This window comes from Myotis daubentonii, chromosome 1 (genome assembly GCF_963259705.1).
Source record: "Myotis daubentonii chromosome 1, mMyoDau2.1, whole genome shotgun sequence".
Classification (NCBI taxonomy): Eukaryota; Metazoa; Chordata; class Mammalia; order Chiroptera; family Vespertilionidae; genus Myotis; species Myotis daubentonii.
Window position 1 is genome coordinate 75,614,779 of NC_081840.1, and position 14,008 is coordinate 75,628,786.

A 14,008-nucleotide genomic window follows, 5' to 3' on the forward strand; every position below is an offset into this window, starting at 1 on the left:
CAAAAGTTGTGAAGTGGCCAAAGAGCATGCATGCCCCACCACATAGGGGGGCCCCACCGCATGCCACCACACATGTGCCCCACCTGATCTGCGCCCACCCCACGTCATCCCACAGGTGCCCCACCTCATCGGCGCCCACCCTACGTCATCACACAGGTGCCCCACACACAGGTGCCCCACCTCATCGGCGCCCACCCCACCTCATCACACAGGTGCCCCACCTCATCGGCGCCCACCCCTCCTCATCACACAGGTGCCCCACCTCGCCACATAGGTGCCCCACTACAGGGGCACATCCCACCGCCACCTAGGTTCCCCACCCCCAATCGGCCCCCCTGGTGAGTGGGGGGGCAGTTGGGAGCAATCAGGCTGGTGGGTGGGTGGCTGGCTGGCTGGCTGGCAGGGGGGTGTCCGACTGCTGGTGCAGGATCGGAGGCAGGCCAGGTGCACTGGCATATGTGCTGCCAAAGCGAGCACGCACTTGCCCTCCGCCCGCCAGGTATTTAAGGCCCGTCGAGCTGGCTCCTTTTCACTTAGGGTGACTGGGTCGCGTCCGTTGGCGGTGACCTTGGAATGGTGAGGGGAACTTTGAAGCAGCAACAATACCCATCAATTATTTGGCATCTCTGCAGTTGTTCCAAATCTGTTTTAATTTCATAAAGCCATTATCCAGTGTTGCCATGAAATAAAGACTGTAGATTCTTTCTGAATCCAATGTGAAGTCAAAGAAATATAAAGCAGGGCATTACACTAAATTTCTGGATCTAGTACACGAAAAAGAGTGAAACCCAGGAAGTTACCTACTGTTTTTTACAAGAGAGAGACCTGCAAAAGCTGCTTTTTGGTTGTCTATTTTACACACTGTGTGGATCTGCAGCATCTACTAATTGAAGCAGACATGCACTGTATTTAGCCTAGATCCCTCCCTCCCACCCCCCAACAATCTACTACCTTATACAGGTATTGTGGATATGAGCCCAAGTTATCCCAGACAATCCAGTGAACAAAGTTCGTGTAACGCACCGGTGTGAGGTGTGATATTAAAAAAAAAAAAAAACAAAAAAACCAAAAAAAACAGCCCCTTTCAATCTTCATCAGAGTTTGGCTATAGGAGAAAATTGGCAATTGGCAGCCAACTTCTCATTCTTCTACAAGCAAAGTATGCTTGTATCACAAGTCCTTCAGGAAATCCTGATGCCTTTATCTGCAGTAATTGAGGATTTTCTCAACCTATCTGATATAGCAATGCTGGAAACAGGGAAGGATTCTGTTGAATAATTTGTCTCATCTGTTGAAACTGAGGCTGATTCAGGGGGATGTCCTCCAGAACTTATTGTTGTAGTTGCTGCTGTCGTAGTTGCTGCAGCTGCAGCCACTGAACACTGAGAAGGCTCAGTAGTAGCTACTGGAGAGGGATCAACCACAGCCTGACTTTCTCTGTCTCCAGGAATCCCCATGAAAAGATACTCCACTGCTCGGCCAGGGTTGTTGAAACTGGCTCTCAGGGCTGCAATTACTTGCTTTCGTTCATAGCCCATTGACATAATCTCAGTTACCACCATATTCTCATAAGTGTCACACGTGCACTTGTGGCATCTTCAAAAAGATTTGACCGGCAAGAATCTCCCGATGTACTGTCAGTTGATGTGGGGCTAGTAGCCACTGGTGTTTCTGCTGGCTGTTCTGCAGGGTTCTCCTGTTTTGTGACACTAACAGGTGCAGGTTCTGAAGATGCTGCCGTTGATGCTGGAGTGAGAGATGTAGGTGTGGGAGTAGGGCTGGAGCTGGAGTAGGAGTAGGAGAAGGAGTCGGAGTGGGAGTGGGAGTGGGAGCCAAAGCAGGGGTGGGGGTTGGGACCTGAGCCACAGCTGGTGCTGTGGAGGAACTAACTGCGGTAGTTGTGGTAGGATTTGATTGCTGCGTCATTGTGGGTGCTGGTGTTGTCACTGCTTTGGGTTTTGTCACCATAACCAGCACAAAGTTTTTCCCATCAATTTGATATTCGTTTAGAGCAGTAGCATCATTGAGGATTTTACCTGCGCACATTAACTTCCGACCAGCTACAGGAAAGGCATCCTTCCCCTTTGCAGATTCAATCTTCTCTTTCAGTGCTTTCACCGTCACCTTGGGGTCCATGTCGATGTTAAAGGTCTGCTGCTGGAGGGTCTTCAGGGCGACCTGCATGGTGCCACAGCTCAGATACACTGCCGGGCCTGCTCCAGGTGCCGGCCAATGGGGGTGGGGGGGGGGAGGTCTGTGGCCAGGTATGGCCTTGGGGTCACCCGCGCTCCCCGTGTGCTCAGAAGGAAGACAGTGGGGGTGGGGATTTGTCACATTCGCCCAGCGGGGCAGCCTCTTCCTCCCCCCCGCTACCCCATTCGCCCCCCCCCCCCCCCCGCCATGGCCTCTGGCCAAGCAGCTGCCTCCATGACTGTGGCCTTTCCCGCGAGATCGGTCCACATAGCTTCCTCAGGCACAAGCCCCTGAGTGTGCAGGAAGCTCAAGAAGCACTTGGAGACAAGCAGGGAATCCGCTAGCTCAGCACAGGCTGGTGGCTGCCAGCATCAAGACTCTGACAAGAAGAAGTTTCAAATGACAGGGTGATGGATTTCATTCTAATGTAGATGACATGGAATGTTGTCCTTTCAGTAAAACCCAACATTCTATAATATTCTAACTAATAACCATTAATTATAACTGTATCTGCCAAAGGTTCCCATGTACGTTGAGCATTCCATCGCTGTCCCGGGCAGGGGGAGAAGGTATTTTCATAGCAGGGGCACCACAAGCAAAAGTTGTGAAGTGGCCAAAGAGCATGCATGCCCCACCACATAGGGGGGCCCCACCGCATGCCACCACACATGTGCCCCACCTGATCTGCGCCCACCCCACGTCATCCCACAGGTGCCCCACCTCATCGGCGCCCACCCTACGTCATCACACAGGTGCCCCACACACAGGTGCCCCACCTCATCGGCGCCCACCCCACCTCATCACACAGGTGCCCCACCTCATCGGCGCCCACCCCTCCTCATCACACAGGTGCCCCACCTCGCCACATAGGTGCCCCACTACAGGGGCACATCCCACCGCCACCTAGGTTCCCCACCCCCAATCGGCCCCCCTGGTGAGTGGGGGGGCAGTTGGGAGCAATCAGGCTGGTGGGTGGGTGGCTGGCTGGCTGGCTGGCAGGGGGGTGTCCGACTGCTGGTGCAGGATCGGAGGCAGGCCAGGTGCACTGGCATATGTGCTGCCAAAGCGAGCACGCACTTGCCCTCCGCCCGCCAGGTATTTAAGGCCCGTCGAGCTGGCTCCTTTTCACTTAGGGTGACTGGGTCGCGTCCGTTGGCGGTGACCTTGGAATGGTGAGGGGAACTTTGAAGCAGCAACAATACCCATCAATTATTTGGCATCTCTGCAGTTGTTCCAAATCTGTTTTAATTTCATAAAGCCATTATCCAGTGTTGCCATGAAATAAAGACTGTAGATTCTTTCTGAATCCAATGTGAAGTCAAAGAAATATAAAGCAGGGCATTACACTAAATTTCTGGATCTAGTACACGAAAAAGAGTGAAACCCAGGAAGTTACCTACTGTTTTTTACAAGAGAGAGACCTGCAAAAGCTGCTTTTTGGTTGTCTATTTTACACACTGTGTGGATCTGCAGCATCTACTAATTGAAGCAGACATGCACTGTATTTAGCCTAGATCCCTCCCTCCCACCCCCCAACAATCTACTACCTTATACAGGTATTGTGGATATGAGCCCAAGTTATCCCAGACAATCCAGTGAACAAAGTTCGTGTAACGCACCGGTGTGAGGTGTGATATTAAAAAAAAAAAAAAAAAAAAAAAAAAAAAAAAAAAAAACAGCCCCTTTCAATCTTCATCAGAGTTTGGCTATAGGAGAAAATTGGCAATTGGCAGCCAACTTCTCATTCTTCTACAAGCAAAGTATGCTTGTATCACAAGTCCTTCAGGAAATCCTGATGCCTTTATCTGCAGTAATTGAGGATTTTCTCAACCTATCTGATATAGCAATGCTGGAAACAGGGAAGGATTCTGTTGAATAATTTGTCTCATCTGTTGAAACTGAGGCTGATTCAGGGGGATGTCCTCCAGAACTTATTGTTGTAGTTGCTGCTGTCGTAGTTGCTGCAGCTGCAGCCACTGAACACTGAGAAGGCTCAGTAGTAGCTACTGGAGAGGGATCAACCACAGCCTGACTTTCTCTGTCTCCAGGAATCCCCATGAAAAGATACTCCACTGCTCGGCCAGGGTTGTTGAAACTGGCTCTCAGGGCTGCAATTACTTGCTTTCGTTCATAGCCCATTGACATAATCTCAGTTACCACCATATTCTCATAAGTGTCACACGTGCACTTGTGGCATCTTCAAAAAGATTTGACCGGCAAGAATCTCCCGATGTACTGTCAGTTGATGTGGGGCTAGTAGCCACTGGTGTTTCTGCTGGCTGTTCTGCAGGGTTCTCCTGTTTTGTGACACTAACAGGTGCAGGTTCTGAAGATGCTGCCGTTGATGCTGGAGTGAGAGATGTAGGTGTGGGAGTAGGGCTGGAGCTGGAGTAGGAGTAGGAGAAGGAGTCGGAGTGGGAGTGGGAGTGGGAGCCAAAGCAGGGGTGGGGGTTGGGACCTGAGCCACAGCTGGTGCTGTGGAGGAACTAACTGCAGTAGTTGTGGTAGGATTTGATTGCTGCGTCATTGTGGGTGCTGGTGTTGTCACTGCTTTGGGTTTTGTCACCATAACCAGCACAAAGTTTTTCCCATCAATTTGATATTCGTTTAGAGCAGTAGCATCATTGAGGATTTTACCTGCGCACATTAACTTCCGACCAGCTACAGGAAAGGCATCCTTCCCCTTTGCAGATTCAATCTTCTCTTTCAGTGCTTTCACCGTCACCTTGGGGTCCATGTCGATGTTAAAGGTCTGCTGCTGGAGGGTCTTCAGGGCGACCTGCATGGTGCCACAGCTCAGATACACTGCCGGGCCTGCTCCAGGTGCCGGCCAATGGGGGTGGGGGGGGGGAGGTCTGTGGCCAGGTATGGCCTTGGGGTCACCCGCGCTCCCCGTGTGCTCAGAAGGAAGACAGTGGGGGTGGGGATTTGTCACATTCGCCCAGCGGGGCAGCCTCTTCCTCCCCCCCGCTACCCCATTCGCCCCCCCCCCCCCCCCCCGCCATGGCCTCTGGCCAAGCAGCTGCCTCCATGACTGTGGCCTTTCCCGCGAGATCGGTCCACATAGCTTCCTCAGGCACAAGCCCCTGAGTGTGCAGGAAGCTCAAGAAGCACTTGGAGACAAGCAGGGAATCCGCTAGCTCAGCACAGGCTGGTGGCTGCCAGCATCAAGACTCTGACAAGAAGAAGTTTCAAATGACAGGGTGATGGATTTCATTCTAATGTAGATGACATGGAATGTTGTCCTTTCAGTAAAACCCAACATTCTATAATATTCTAACTAATAACCATTAATTATAACTGTATCTGCCAAAGGTTCCCATGTACGTTGAGCATTCCATCGCTGTCCCGGGCAGGGGGAGAAGGTATTTTCATAGCAGGGGCACCACAAGCAAAAGTTGTGAAGTGGCCAAAGAGCATGCATGCCCCACCACATAGGGGGGCCCCACCGCATGCCACCACACATGTGCCCCACCTGATCTGCGCCCACCCCACGTCATCCCACAGGTGCCCCACCTCATCGGCGCCCACCCTACGTCATCACACAGGTGCCCCACACACAGGTGCCCCACCTCATCGGCGCCCACCCCACCTCATCACACAGGTGCCCCACCTCATCGGCGCCCACCCCTCCTCATCACACAGGTGCCCCACCTCGCCACATAGGTGCCCCACTACAGGGGCACATCCCACCGCCACCTAGGTTCCCCACCCCCAATCGGCCCCCCTGGTGAGTGGGGGGGCAGTTGGGAGCAATCAGGCTGGTGGGTGGGTGGCTGGCTGGCTGGCAGGGGGGTGTCCGACTGCTGGTGCAGGATCGGAGGCAGGCCAGGTGCACTGGCATATGTGCTGCCAAAGCGAGCACGCACTTGCCCTCCGCCCGCCAGGTATTTAAGGCCCGTCGAGCTGGCTCCTTTTCACTTAGGGTGACTGGGTCGCGTCCGTTGACGGTGACCTTGGAATGGTGAGGGGAACTTTGAAGCAGCAACAATACCCATCAATTATTTGGCATCTCTGCAGTTGTTCCAAATCTGTTTTAATTTCATAAAGCCATTATCCAGTGTTGCCATGAAATAAAGACTGTAGATTCTTTCTGAATCCAATGTGAAGTCAAAGAAATATAAAGCAGGGCATTACACTAAATTTCTGGATCTAGTACACGAAAAAGAGTGAAACCCAGGAAGTTACCTACTGTTTTTTACAAGAGAGAGACCTGCAAAAGCTGCTTTTTGGTTGTCTATTTTACACACTGTGTGGATCTGCAGCATCTACTAATTGAAGCAGACATGCACTGTATTTAGCCTAGATCCCTCCCTCCCACCCCCCAACAATCTACTACCTTATACAGGTATTGTGGATATGAGCCCAAGTTATCCCAGACAATCCAGTGAACAAAGTTCGTGTAACGCACCGGTGTGAGGTGTGATATTAAAAAAAAAAAAACAAAAAAAAAACAAAAAAAACAGCCCCTTTCAATCTTCATCAGAGTTTGGCTATAGGAGAAAATTGGCAATTGGCAGCCAACTTCTCATTCTTCTACAAGCAAAGTATGCTTGTATCACAAGTCCTTCAGGAAATCCTGATGCCTTTATCTGCAGTAATTGAGGATTTTCTCAACCTATCTGATATAGCAATGCTGGAAACAGGGAAGGATTCTGTTGAATAATTTGTCTCATCTGTTGAAACTGAGGCTGATTCAGGGGGATGTCCTCCAGAACTTATTGTTGTAGTTGCTGCTGTCGTAGTTGCTGCAGCTGCAGCCACTGAACACTGAGAAGGCTCAGTAGTAGCTACTGGAGAGGGATCAACCACAGCCTGACTTTCTCTGTCTCCAGGAATCCCCATGAAAAGATACTCCACTGCTCGGCCAGGGTTGTTGAAACTGGCTCTCAGGGCTGCAATTACTTGCTTTCGTTCATAGCCCATTGACATAATCTCAGTTACCACCATATTCTCATAAGTGTCACACGTGCACTTGTGGCATCTTCAAAAAGATTTGACCGGCAAGAATCTCCCGATGTACTGTCAGTTGATGTGGGGCTAGTAGCCACTGGTGTTTCTGCTGGCTGTTCTGCAGGGTTCTCCTGTTTTGTGACACTAACAGGTGCAGGTTCTGAAGATGCTGCCGTTGATGCTGGAGTGAGAGATGTAGGTGTGGGAGTAGGGCTGGAGCTGGAGTAGGAGTAGGAGAAGGAGTCGGAGTGGGAGTGGGAGTGGGAGCCAAAGCAGGGGTGGGGGTTGGGACCTGAGCCACAGCTGGTGCTGTGGAGGAACTAACTGCAGTAGTTGTGGTAGGATTTGATTGCTGCGTCATTGTGGGTGCTGGTGTTGTCACTGCTTTGGGTTTTGTCACCATAACCAGCACAAAGTTTTTCCCATCAATTTGATATTCGTTTAGAGCAGTAGCATCATTGAGGATTTTACCTGCGCACATTAACTTCCGACCAGCTACAGGAAAGGCATCCTTCCCCTTTGCAGATTCAATCTTCTCTTTCAGTGCTTTCACCGTCACCTTGGGGTCCATGTCGATGTTAAAGGTCTGCTGCTGGAGGGTCTTCAGGGCGACCTGCATGGTGCCACAGCTCAGATACACTGCCGGGCCTGCTCCAGGTGCCGGCCAATGGGGGTGGGGGGGGGGAGGTCTGTGGCCAGGTATGGCCTTGGGGTCACCCGCGCTCCCCGTGTGCTCAGAAGGAAGACAGTGGGGGTGGGGATTTGTCACATTCGCCCAGCGGGGCAGCCTCTTCCTCCCCCCCGCTACCCCATTCGCCCCCCCCCCCCCCCCCGCCATGGCCTCTGGCCAAGCAGCTGCCTCCATGACTGTGGCCTTTCCCGCGAGATCGGTCCACATAGCTTCCTCAGGCACAAGCCCCTGAGTGTGCAGGAAGCTCAAGAAGCACTTGGAGACAAGCAGGGAATCCGCTAGCTCAGCACAGGCTGGTGGCTGCCAGCATCAAGACTCTGACAAGAAGAAGTTTCAAATGACAGGGTGATGGATTTCATTCTAATGTAGATGACATGGAATGTTGTCCTTTCAGTAAAACCCAACATTCTATAATATTCTAACTAATAACCATTAATTATAACTGTATCTGCCAAAGGTTCCCATGTACGTTGAGCATTCCATCGCTGTCCCGGGCAGGGGGAGAAGGTATTTTCATAGCAGGGGCACCACAAGCAAAAGTTGTGAAGTGGCCAAAGAGCATGCATGCCCCACCACATAGGGGGGCCCCACCGCATGCCACCACACATGTGCCCCACCTGATCTGCGCCCACCCCACGTCATCCCACAGGTGCCCCACCTCATCGGCGCCCACCCTACGTCATCACACAGGTGCCCCACACACAGGTGCCCCACCTCATCGGCGCCCACCCCACCTCATCACACAGGTGCCCCACCTCATCGGCGCCCACCCCTCCTCATCACACAGGTGCCCCACCTCGCCACATAGGTGCCCCACTACAGGGGCACATCCCACCGCCACCTAGGTTCCCCACCCCCAATCGGCCCCCCTGGTGAGTGGGGGGGCAGTTGGGAGCAATCAGGCTGGTGGGTGGGTGGCTGGCTGGCTGGCTGGCAGGGGGGTGTCCGACTGCTGGTGCAGGATCGGAGGCAGGCCAGGTGCACTGGCATATGTGCTGCCAAAGCGAGCACGCACTTGCCCTCCGCCCGCCAGGTATTTAAGGCCCGTCGAGCTGGCTCCTTTTCACTTAGGGTGACTGGGTCGCGTCCGTTGACGGTGACCTTGGAATGGTGAGGGGAACTTTGAAGCAGCAACAATACCCATCAATTATTTGGCATCTCTGCAGTTGTTCCAAATCTGTTTTAATTTCATAAAGCCATTATCCAGTGTTGCCATGAAATAAAGACTGTAGATTCTTTCTGAATCCAATGTGAAGTCAAAGAAATATAAAGCAGGGCATTACACTAAATTTCTGGATCTAGTACACGAAAAAGAGTGAAACCCAGGAAGTTACCTACTGTTTTTTACAAGAGAGAGACCTGCAAAAGCTGCTTTTTGGTTGTCTATTTTACACACTGTGTGGATCTGCAGCATCTACTAATTGAAGCAGACATGCACTGTATTTAGCCTAGATCCCTCCCTCCCACCCCCCAACAATCTACTACCTTATACAGGTATTGTGGATATGAGCCCAAGTTATCCCAGACAATCCAGTGAACAAAGTTCGTGTAACGCACCGGTGTGAGGTGTGATATTAAAAAAAAAAAAAAAACAAAAAAACAAAAAAAACAGCCCCTTTCAATCTTCATCAGAGTTTGGCTATAGGAGAAAATTGGCAATTGGCAGCCAACTTCTCATTCTTCTACAAGCAAAGTATGCTTGTATCACAAGTCCTTCAGGAAATCCTGATGCCTTTATCTGCAGTAATTGAGGATTTTCTCAACCTATCTGATATAGCAATGCTGGAAACAGGGAAGGATTCTGTTGAATAATTTGTCTCATCTGTTGAAACTGAGGCTGATTCAGGGGGATGTCCTCCAGAACTTATTGTTGTAGTTGCTGCTGTCGTAGTTGCTGCAGCTGCAGCCACTGAACACTGAGAAGGCTCAGTAGTAGCTACTGGAGAGGGATCAACCACAGCCTGACTTTCTCTGTCTCCAGGAATCCCCATGAAAAGATACTCCACTGCTCGGCCAGGGTTGTTGAAACTGGCTCTCAGGGCTGCAATTACTTGCTTTCGTTCATAGCCCATTGACATAATCTCAGTTACCACCATATTCTCATAAGTGTCACACGTGCACTTGTGGCATCTTCAAAAAGATTTGACCGGCAAGAATCTCCCGATGTACTGTCAGTTGATGTGGGGCTAGTAGCCACTGGTGTTTCTGCTGGCTGTTCTGCAGGGTTCTCCTGTTTTGTGACACTAACAGGTGCAGGTTCTGAAGATGCTGCCGTTGATGCTGGAGTGAGAGATGTAGGTGTGGGAGTAGGGCTGGAGCTGGAGTAGGAGTAGGAGAAGGAGTCGGAGTGGGAGTGGGAGTGGGAGCCAAAGCAGGGGTGGGGGTTGGGACCTGAGCCACAGCTGGTGCTGTGGAGGAACTAACTGCGGTAGTTGTGGTAGGATTTGATTGCTGCGTCATTGTGGGTGCTGGTGTTGTCACTGCTTTGGGTTTTGTCACCATAACCAGCACAAAGTTTTTCCCATCAATTTGATATTCGTTTAGAGCAGTAGCATCATTGAGGATTTTACCTGCGCACATTAACTTCCGACCAGCTACAGGAAAGGCATCCTTCCCCTTTGCAGATTCAATCTTCTCTTTCAGTGCTTTCACCGTCACCTTGGGGTCCATGTCGATGTTAAAGGTCTGCTGCTGGAGGGTCTTCAGGGCGACCTGCATGGTGCCACAGCTCAGATACACTGCCGGGCCTGCTCCAGGTGCCGGCCAATGGGGGTGGGGGGGGGGAGGTCTGTGGCCAGGTATGGCCTTGGGGTCACCCGCGCTCCCCGTGTGCTCAGAAGGAAGACAGTGGGGGTGGGGATTTGTCACATTCGCCCAGCGGGGCAGCCTCTTCCTCCCCCCCGCTACCCCATTCGCCCCCCCCCCCCCCCCGCCATGGCCTCTGGCCAAGCAGCTGCCTCCATGACTGTGGCCTTTCCCGCGAGATCGGTCCACATAGCTTCCTCAGGCACAAGCCCCTGAGTGTGCAGGAAGCTCAAGAAGCACTTGGAGACAAGCAGGGAATCCGCTAGCTCAGCACAGGCTGGTGGCTGCCAGCATCAAGACTCTGACAAGAAGAAGTTTCAAATGACAGGGTGATGGATTTCATTCTAATGTAGATGACATGGAATGTTGTCCTTTCAGTAAAACCCAACATTCTATAATATTCTAACTAATAACCATTAATTATAACTGTATCTGCCAAAGGTTCCCATGTACGTTGAGCATTCCATCGCTGTCCCGGGCAGGGGGAGAAGGTATTTTCATAGCAGGGGCACCACAAGCAAAAGTTGTGAAGTGGCCAAAGAGCATGCATGCCCCACCACATAGGGGGGCCCCACCGCATGCCACCACACATGTGCCCCACCTGATCTGCGCCCACCCCACGTCATCCCACAGGTGCCCCACCTCATCGGCGCCCACCCTACGTCATCACACAGGTGCCCCACACACAGGTGCCCCACCTCATCGGCGCCCACCCCACCTCATCACACAGGTGCCCCACCTCATCGGCGCCCACCCCACCTCATCACACAGGTGCCCCACCTCATCGGCGCCCACCCCTCCTCATCACACAGGTGCCCCACCTCGCCACATAGGTGCCCCACTACAGGGGCACATCCCACCGCCACCTAGGTTCCCCACCCCCAATCGGCCCCCCTGGTGAGTGGGGGGGCAGTTGGGAGCAATCAGGCTGGTGGGTGGGTGGCTGGCTGGCTGGCTGGCAGGGGGGTGTCCGACTGCTGGTGCAGGATCGGAGGCAGGCCAGGTGCACTGGCATATGTGCTGCCAAAGCGAGCACGCACTTGCCCTCCGCCCGCCAGGTATTTAAGGCCCGTCGAGCTGGCTCCTTTTCACTTAGGGTGACTGGGTCGCGTCCGTTGGCGGTGACCTTGGAATGGTGAGGGGAACTTTGAAGCAGCAACAATACCCATCAATTATTTGGCATCTCTGCAGTTGTTCCAAATCTGTTTTAATTTCATAAAGCCATTATCCAGTGTTGCCATGAAATAAAGACTGTAGATTCTTTCTGAATCCAATGTGAAGTCAAAGAAATATAAAGCAGGGCATTACACTAAATTTCTGGATCTAGTACACGAAAAAGAGTGAAACCCAGGAAGTTACCTACTGTTTTTTACAAGAGAGAGACCTGCAAAAGCTGCTTTTTGGTTGTCTATTTTACACACTGTGTGGATCTGCAGCATCTACTAATTGAAGCAGACATGCACTGTATTTAGCCTAGATCCCTCCCTCCCACCCCCCAACAATCTACTACCTTATACAGGTATTGTGGATATGAGCCCAAGTTATCCCAGACAATCCAGTGAACAAAGTTCGTGTAACGCACCGGTGTGAGGTGTGATATTAAAAAAAAAAAAAAAACAAAAAAACAAAAAAAACAGCCCCTTTCAATCTTCATCAGAGTTTGGCTATAGGAGAAAATTGGCAATTGGCAGCCAACTTCTCATTCTTCTACAAGCAAAGTATGCTTGTATCACAAGTCCTTCAGGAAATCCTGATGCCTTTATCTGCAGTAATTGAGGATTTTCTCAACCTATCTGATATAGCAATGCTGGAAACAGGGAAGGATTCTGTTGAATAATTTGTCTCATCTGTTGAAACTGAGGCTGATTCAGGGGGATGTCCTCCAGAACTTATTGTTGTAGTTGCTGCTGTCGTAGTTGCTGCAGCTGCAGCCACTGAACACTGAGAAGGCTCAGTAGTAGCTACTGGAGAGGGATCAACCACAGCCTGACTTTCTCTGTCTCCAGGAATCCCCATGAAAAGATACTCCACTGCTCGGCCAGGGTTGTTGAAACTGGCTCTCAGGGCTGCAATTACTTGCTTTCGTTCATAGCCCATTGACATAATCTCAGTTACCACCATATTCTCATAAGTGTCACACGTGCACTTGTGGCATCTTCAAAAAGATTTGACCGGCAAGAATCTCCCGATGTACTGTCAGTTGATGTGGGGCTAGTAGCCACTGGTGTTTCTGCTGGCTGTTCTGCAGGGTTCTCCTGTTTTGTGACACTAACAGGTGCAGGTTCTGAAGATGCTGCCGTTGATGCTGGAGTGAGAGATGTAGGTGTGGGAGTAGGGCTGGAGCTGGAGTAGGAGTAGGAGAAGGAGTCGGAGTGGGAGTGGGAGTGGGAGCCAAAGCAGGGGTGGGGGTTGGGACCTGAGCCACAGCTGGTGCTGTGGAGGAACTAACTGCGGTAGTTGTGGTAGGATTTGATTGCTGCGTCATTGTGGGTGCTGGTGTTGTCACTGCTTTGGGTTTTGTCACCATAACCAGCACAAAGTTTTTCCCATCAATTTGATATTCGTTTAGAGCAGTAGCATCATTGAGGATTTTACCTGCGCACATTAACTTCCGACCAGCTACAGGAAAGGCATCCTTCCCCTTTGCAGATTCAATCTTCTCTTTCAGTGCTTTCACCGTCACCTTGGGGTCCATGTCGATGTTAAAGGTCTGCTGCTGGAGGGTCTTCAGGGCGACCTGCATGGTGCCACAGCTCAGATACACTGCCGGGCCTGCTCCAGGTGCCGGCCAATGGGGGTGGGGGGGGGGAGGTCTGTGGCCAGGTATGGCCTTGGGGTCACCCGCGCTCCCCGTGTGCTCAGAAGGAAGACAGTGGGGGTGGGGATTTGTCACATTCGCCCAGCGGGGCAGCCTCTTCCTCCCCCCCGCTACCCCATTCGCCCCCCCCCCCCCCCGCCATGGCCTCTGGCCAAGCAGCTGCCTCCATGACTGTGGCCTTTCCCGCGAGATCGGTCCACATAGCTTCCTCAGGCACAAGCCCCTGAGTGTGCAGGAAGCTCAAGAAGCACTTGGAGACAAGCAGGGAATCCGCTAGCTCAGCACAGGCTGGTGGCTGCCAGCATCAAGACTCTGACAAGAAGAAGTTTCAAATGACAGGGTGATGGATTTCATTCTAATGTAGATGACATGGAATGTTGTCCTTTCAGTAAAACCCAACATTCTATAATATTCTAACTAATAACCATTAATTATAACTGTATCTGCCAAAGGTTCCCATGTACGTTGAGCATTCCATCGCTGTCCCGGGCAGGGGGAGAAGGTATTTTCATAGCAGGGGCACCACAAGCAAAAGTTGTGAAGTGGCC

At 51.7% G+C, this 14,008-nt stretch overlaps 1 protein-coding gene and 5 pseudogenes across 5 annotated transcripts in view; 1 reads left to right on the forward strand and 5 right to left on the reverse strand.

The window, feature by feature from the left end:
• The window catches only part of LOC132239625 (ribonuclease 4-like), a 337,426-nt gene that overhangs the window by 272,486 nt on the left and 50,932 nt on the right, over nt 1-14,008 (forward strand). The gene's annotated exons all lie outside the window — the stretch shown is intronic.
• Nucleotides 1,106-2,184, reverse strand: LOC132228027 (UV excision repair protein RAD23 homolog B-like; annotated as a pseudogene).
• Nucleotides 3,900-4,978, reverse strand: LOC132228035 (UV excision repair protein RAD23 homolog B-like; annotated as a pseudogene).
• LOC132228040 (UV excision repair protein RAD23 homolog B-like) lies at nt 6,687-7,765 on the reverse strand (annotated as a pseudogene).
• Nucleotides 9,477-10,555, reverse strand: LOC132228047 (UV excision repair protein RAD23 homolog B-like; annotated as a pseudogene).
• LOC132228051 (UV excision repair protein RAD23 homolog B-like) lies at nt 12,307-13,385 on the reverse strand (annotated as a pseudogene).